Below are 6,489 nucleotides of genomic sequence, written 5' to 3'. Positions count from 1 at the left end.
CGCGGAGTGCGCTTCTCTGAGCTGCTACCACCGCTACTTTGGCTTGTGATTGGCGTGTTTAGCCGTTGCTTTTATCTGTAGCCCATGTAGCTTCGGTATAGGCTTTTGTTTATTTGCTTGCGAGGACACCAAGACTCGTTTTAGCGAGCAACTCGGTGCGCCCAAGACTGCCCAGCTGTTCCTCGAAAGATGCCGAGTGCAACTTGTAGCGCTGTGGGCTGCTCAAACAACCCGCTGCGCAGCACGGAGGTGCTTTTTCACAAGTTTCCAACGGACCGGAAATTGGAGAAGGTGTGGGTGAACGCTGTTCGACAAGTGGACTTTGGACTCCGGCTTTTACGCGCCCGAGGAAAAAAAAGAAAATACAGACGCGTACAGCCCAGCACACGTGTGTTCGGGCTTTGAGGCTTCGTGTCCGAGACACGAAGCCTCAAGGCTTCATGTCTCGAACTGACCTGCCGCGCAAAAGCGAGAGGGCCTCCAGTACTGTACGTCACTGGCAGTGCAGCGTAGACCAACGCCGCTTCATCCACGGAGCCCCGATGACAATTTAGGCCTAGCGACGAGTACGGAAGACCGCACACACGGCAAAAGCCGCCGAGTATGGCACCGAACGAGTTCACTCGTTTTGCAGTCGCTAGCTTTTGGGTATACAAGCGACGGGTACGGCATAGCACGCGCACGACGGCGGCCGCCGAGTACGGCACTGTACGAGTTCACGGGTTTTCCAGTCGCTAGCTTTTGGGTATACGCACTAACTCTTGCTACATATGCTGGATAACTAGCACGTACATGGAATTAAAACAAAATCAGCTTACTTCCTATGTTTAGACGGCTAGCACAACAGAGGTAGGTGCCGCTCGGCCTGCGTACTCGTTGAACGAGAACGATCCTGACGTCACGTTCACATAGCGGCTGATTTCCAGTGTTACCGGGGCCTCTAGCGGCTAGTTTCGGTTTTGTTGGCCGCGCCCCAAACAAAACTTTCAGGCGTCGATATCTTTAAAACTACGCATCTTTAAAACTAAAATTACACCTTGCAATTCAGGGACGCTGACTGCACTAAAAACAGTCATAATCCCAAACTCGAAAGTATGGAGTGGAGTTGCCCTTTAACTGAGCGCCTTCTTGAAAGGATTCAAGAAAAGGGGGGTTTCAAAACCGGTGCTTGGGAAAACAGATGCCTCTGCTCAGGCGGTACACGCCAATGTTCTCAGATCTATCGGTTGACAAGCTCCACGGAAGAGCAGCGTTAAAAAAAAATAAAGACGTTTACAATTCCCTGTAATGCGAAAGGAGAACACAGCACTTGACGAGGAGGGGAGGGTTTACATCTCCTTTCCCTCCAATTTAGCAGAAAATGTTAGCTATATTTCCTGCCAAATTTAGCGGGTTAAGTTTCCCCGCTAAATTTGGCGGGGAAATGGACGTCGGGTGACCCAACACAAATTTAGTGGGGAAAATGACGTCAGATGACTAACACCCATGAACAAATTCAGTTTCTCCGCTAGACTTAGCGGGAAAATTGACGTCACGTGACCTCAACACCAATTCAATTTCCCGCTAAATTTAGCGAGGTAGTTACATAGACGGCGACACCGCTAAATGCGGAAACAGGTGCCTAAGAGCCTATAAGAACCACAATAAAATCACTTTTCACTGCAGGTAATGTGCATCAAACATTCCACCCGATCTGTCCATAGGGCGGGCTGATAGTGTGGCAGGCGCCACTGAGCAGACGCACCGCAAAAAGGCGTCTGGCGTTTTCAGAAGCTTGTCAACTGACCTAGATGTGAGAATGTTTGTACGTGTATTGCTACCATTGCCCAGCGGGACCGGATATTGTTGGAGATCTGTGTTTCCTGAAAAATGTTTTTACAAAGTTCACACTTTGGTCAATGCAAGCACATCTTTTTTTTCACCAATATTGACTAACAGCATTGCAGCAATCAATCCAGTTGACACCAAAATGTTATAAGCAATAAAGAAATTAAAACCAGGCTGTTCTGTGAGTGCAGATTTTATATCTTGTTTCATTGTTAAGGGCGGCCAATTCGTTTGCCCCTTTATTCAAGCATGCATTTCATCTCGGAGAAATCATGATCTTCCATTGTGCTGGAAGAGGTCTCGTAGTACAAGTAAAGGACGCTGGTGACATGTATAGGGTAGACATTCATTGCCTTATTTCCTTACTGTATGCTCGTTTGAAAGTGTCTAGATAGTTATACCCTGACATGGGTCTTTTTACTCCAGTTAAAAAGCGGCACTATGAATGTAATTTTTTTTCAAAGGTTGCTCAGGAAAAACTATTTTATGTAAATTTGAATACACAGCACCATTTGTTTTTGACGGAAGCAAGTTCATATAATTTTTTTTGATTTATAACATGCTTTTGATAAGATCAACCACAAATTGGTTTCGTAAAAACCTTTATTGCATGGTGTAGCATTGCCACTTTTAAAAGTCGCTCACGAGGTGAGGACGCTGGGAGAAACCTCAGTTCCCTGCCTCCAGCATGAGCTTCCTACCTTCGGCAATGCATAGAGGCCGGACATTTGTAACACTCCCAGCCATTCGCATTCCGTTAACGACAATATCTAACATATTGCCCGAATTGTGTCTGGGTGTTCAGTAGACCATCACATGTTTTTGTACCAACTTGGAGTGTGCCTCGAGGACCAAATGTAAGACGAGAATGGCAGGGAGGAGCTTCCTACATTTGGCAATGCTTTGGCATCTTGCAAGCCTCAACAATCTACGCAGAGCGAAAGCATGAGAAAAGGCAACAAGTGCTTGCTGGAGGTTGGGCATTAAGAGATGCCCTGCATTTCTCATCTTGTCAGCAACTATTAGCACCGAGATGTTCTGGTGATATTCTTTTTCGTTTGCAACATCACGGGCAGTTTGATATTTTAGCCCCATATTCCAGGTAAGAAAAAGAAAAGCCTTTCATGCAAGGCTTGTCAAAATATTAGGTGCCACAAAATATCTGCCATCTACTTTCAGTCTTTATTAAGAATCCTATGTTCTGTGGCCGCATTGAAAAGCACTGCAAAGGAGCCCACATACTCACCTGATCTCACCACACCAGTCTCCCCCTGCACAATAAGTTCTGTCTGCTATGGTCACCTAATGTCAATAGATGCACATTCCAATGCAGCAACTGAAGCTAGCTATAGCCACACTGTCTTCCAAATGCAGTCTGCTACTAATGCAACAGTAGCTTAGGCTACAAGCAAGGCTTCCAAACAGGCTGCAGGTCACCCCTCGGTTTGGCGAGGGGGTGACCATGTGGTCAGCTGCTGCAGTTTCCTAAAAGTTTTCATACCTACAGTAAATCAAGCAATAATCAAAAGTTGAAAACTATCTGCTATAAGACAGTGGCATATAACGAAGCCTTAGCAAATAGTTTGAGCATTGAGGAAATATATTTTTCAGCACATTGGTGGTGCAAATTCTCTATTTTGATGAAGTAGAGTGCACCACAATAGGGCAAGCACTTTGGTACAGTGATTGCATCAGAGTGATGGTGAACCCCTGTCGCATCCGAGCCAGCAGAGCAGACCCCTGCCAATGGTTTCATGCCATCCCTTCAATTTATTTCTAAAATTCTAGATCTTTTCACCCACCGTTGCATAGGCGCTGCCATCTTGGAATCACATGACACAGCCGCCATAAAGTGGCTTCAAATTCTCTCTCCCCTCTGCTCCTAGGCGAAGGCACATTGTTTTTTGTCGTTTTCTTTGCCGCATTTTATTGCAATTTTTTTGTTCTGCTTTGTGAAGTGTCGTCTGACACTTATTTTTATTACCTAACTGCATGCCATCATTATGTGCACAACTTACGCACCTTATTTTATAACAGGTTACGACTATTTGCTCTATCGGCATACCGGTGGTCCGAAGCGAGAGCAGGGAAAAAAAGCAGACGATATGCTATGTTTTTTTTCTTCTTGCTTTGCGGCCATGCGATAGAGTTGTTCAAAGGCTTGCCAACTTTAGGCATACTTTAATTCAGTGCCAGCTGTTGGTGTTGTGTGCACAAAAAGAAAGCTTAAAAGAAGAAAAGAATTATATGGCAAGTTATAAAGTTTACTACTTTGTATTTCTGAAAGGACAATATATAATTTTCATTTTGATCAAACCAGTCTCATGTAGCTCTAAGTGGTGGATACATGCTCTACGATCCCATCAGGCAGCAAACTATACTGTGCCTCAATGAAACTTGGCAAAAGGCGAAAACTTTTTCTAGGTTAAGTTCTGCAAGCAAAGTACCGGCCACCACACCACCACCAGCTGGTAGGGCACACTAGTTTTTAGCTCCACACTGTGATAAAGGAGAGTGAAATTAGATGTGTTCTATCTAAACCACTGTGCAGGCCTACTGTAAACCTTGGTCAAGGTTGAGCTGCTCTACCAAGAGCTATGTGCTATCTGTTCTACTTTCACATATTCTGGCAGACAGATTGGACAAATGTGATTCAATATGCCTCCCAGCCTTCTAATCAAGTGCAGCCTACGTAAGAAACTCGTTTTCAAAAAATGCTGCCACAACATGGCAGTCGAGCAGCCCGCTAAAGCTGCAATCTTGTTCAAACAAGTGTAACAGTGGTCTTTGTATGCTGACTATGGTGCCTGGATCGCGTCTTCGACTGGTGTGTTTAGCGTCCTATCCCGCCCATACATCAAAAGTGGTCCCAATGTGGCAACAAATGACGCGAGTGTCATGCTGTTGCCTGCCGCGATCCTGGCGGTTGGCCGTAGAAATGCTGGCGAAAAGCACGAGCGAACGCAAGTGTCGCTTTCGTTGCGGCGTCCCTTCAGGCGTCCCAACTTCCGGCTGCTCCAGCTTCCGTGAACTGTCGCAGTGGGAAGCGACCTGCAGCAGAACAGGCGTCTGCCACTGCCACTTATACCACAACTGTTGGGGCGCCGCCAGGGTCGCAACAGGCGACAGCATGACACTTCGATGACGTCATCAGGCGGAAATCGAGGGACCACTTTTTTGGCCGCGGTAAACACACCAGTCGGAGACGCGTTCCAGGCACCGTAATGCTGACTAAGCGCACTTTGTTGTCAGGATGAACAGAACGGGTTGCCAGGAGGCCCGGGACTGGCCTCGGAAAGTAGGCCCCACACAGTGCTCTAATGTGCACCACCATGGGACCAAACACAAGCGAGGCACGGCAGCTCTGCTGGCATTCAGTCTGTGGCAATGGACTTACGCTTGTCCAGGGTCGGTGCTCAGTCTATACAGTACATACCCAGAAAGAGGAGATTGTAATTGAACTTGGCAGCTTACAGAATCGGTTTGTTTCTATTCTTTTATTTTACCCTCGGAGCCAGGGGCATTATACAGTGCAATTGTAAATGCAACCATAGGAAACAAACATGTTAAACAATGGTGTGAACAAGTTATACAATAGTGGTTAAAATGCAAGACCAAAATATATGAAACTTAAAGGGGCCCTGCAAGCACTTTTTTACTGGTTTTTAATTTGCACCGAACCTGAGCGCACTGACCGTAGTATCTTAATGAAACTTTTCTTTTCTCGACTTTTGCTTTATTTTAAAAGTTATAGGCAAATTAAAATTACAAAAACAAGCAGAAAATAACCTCCTTGGTTGCTTGGGTGGCTGTGAACTAGAGGAGGGATAGTGAGCTAAGCGAGCGCAAACGGCTGCCGCAGTACGTGTTGACGGCGCAAAAGGGCGCCACTAAAGCGTGTTCTCGATAGGCTGCATACAGCGGGCCGCCAGAGCAGCTCTCATTGCACTTGCTGCGCGATTAAACACTTAATTCGGCATGACACTTCATTGGCCACAAACGACAGCAAACACGGTGTGAACATCAGCTCAGAATGGGAGCGACTTCGCGCTGCCGTACCGCGAAACGGGCAAAACGCAAGACACTGCTGCTCGCTGAAGGCCTTGGGAACGCTCGGAGCCGGTCGGATGCTCCAGTCCGTAAACGACCGCAGCGCCGTCGCATGCATCCGGGACCTTTCCGTGTCAGCGCCTGATCCCACTACTCCTTTCTAGTTTGCGCCGCCTTTTCCACTGCTTGGTGGCGGGTATGTTGACGGGTCAATTCTTGTTTCCTTACTTTATAAACTGCATTTGTTTCTTTTCTTATCTAAAATACTGAACAAAAACTACTTTTATAAATAATTTAAACGGTTTGTGCCACTTATATTTTGTATTTCGACTAAAAAGAATCTTTTAGCGGCTCTGACCAGTAGTAATCCCAGGAGCAAAGACGTCACATTTCGCGCGCTTTCGGTAACGCGGGTCGCCCCCATCGGTGGAGGAGGTTTCCGCGTCGTCCGGTTAAAATATGATGCACTGATATTTAGTTACTCTCTCCGTGCCCGCTGGCTTGCCCGAACCCCAAGAGACGTGGAAAGCGCAAAAACGGTAGACGCTTAAATATGATTGCAGGGCCCCTTTAAAGGACACATCGTAGGAAATCGCATACTGCCGCCGATAC

The sequence above is a fragment of the Ixodes scapularis genome, unplaced genomic scaffold (assembly GCF_016920785.2).
Source record: "Ixodes scapularis isolate PalLabHiFi unplaced genomic scaffold, ASM1692078v2 PGA_scaffold13__105_contigs__length_92229423, whole genome shotgun sequence".
Classification (NCBI taxonomy): Eukaryota; Metazoa; Arthropoda; class Arachnida; order Ixodida; family Ixodidae; genus Ixodes; species Ixodes scapularis.
Note: the sequence above shows the minus strand (reverse complement) of the source record.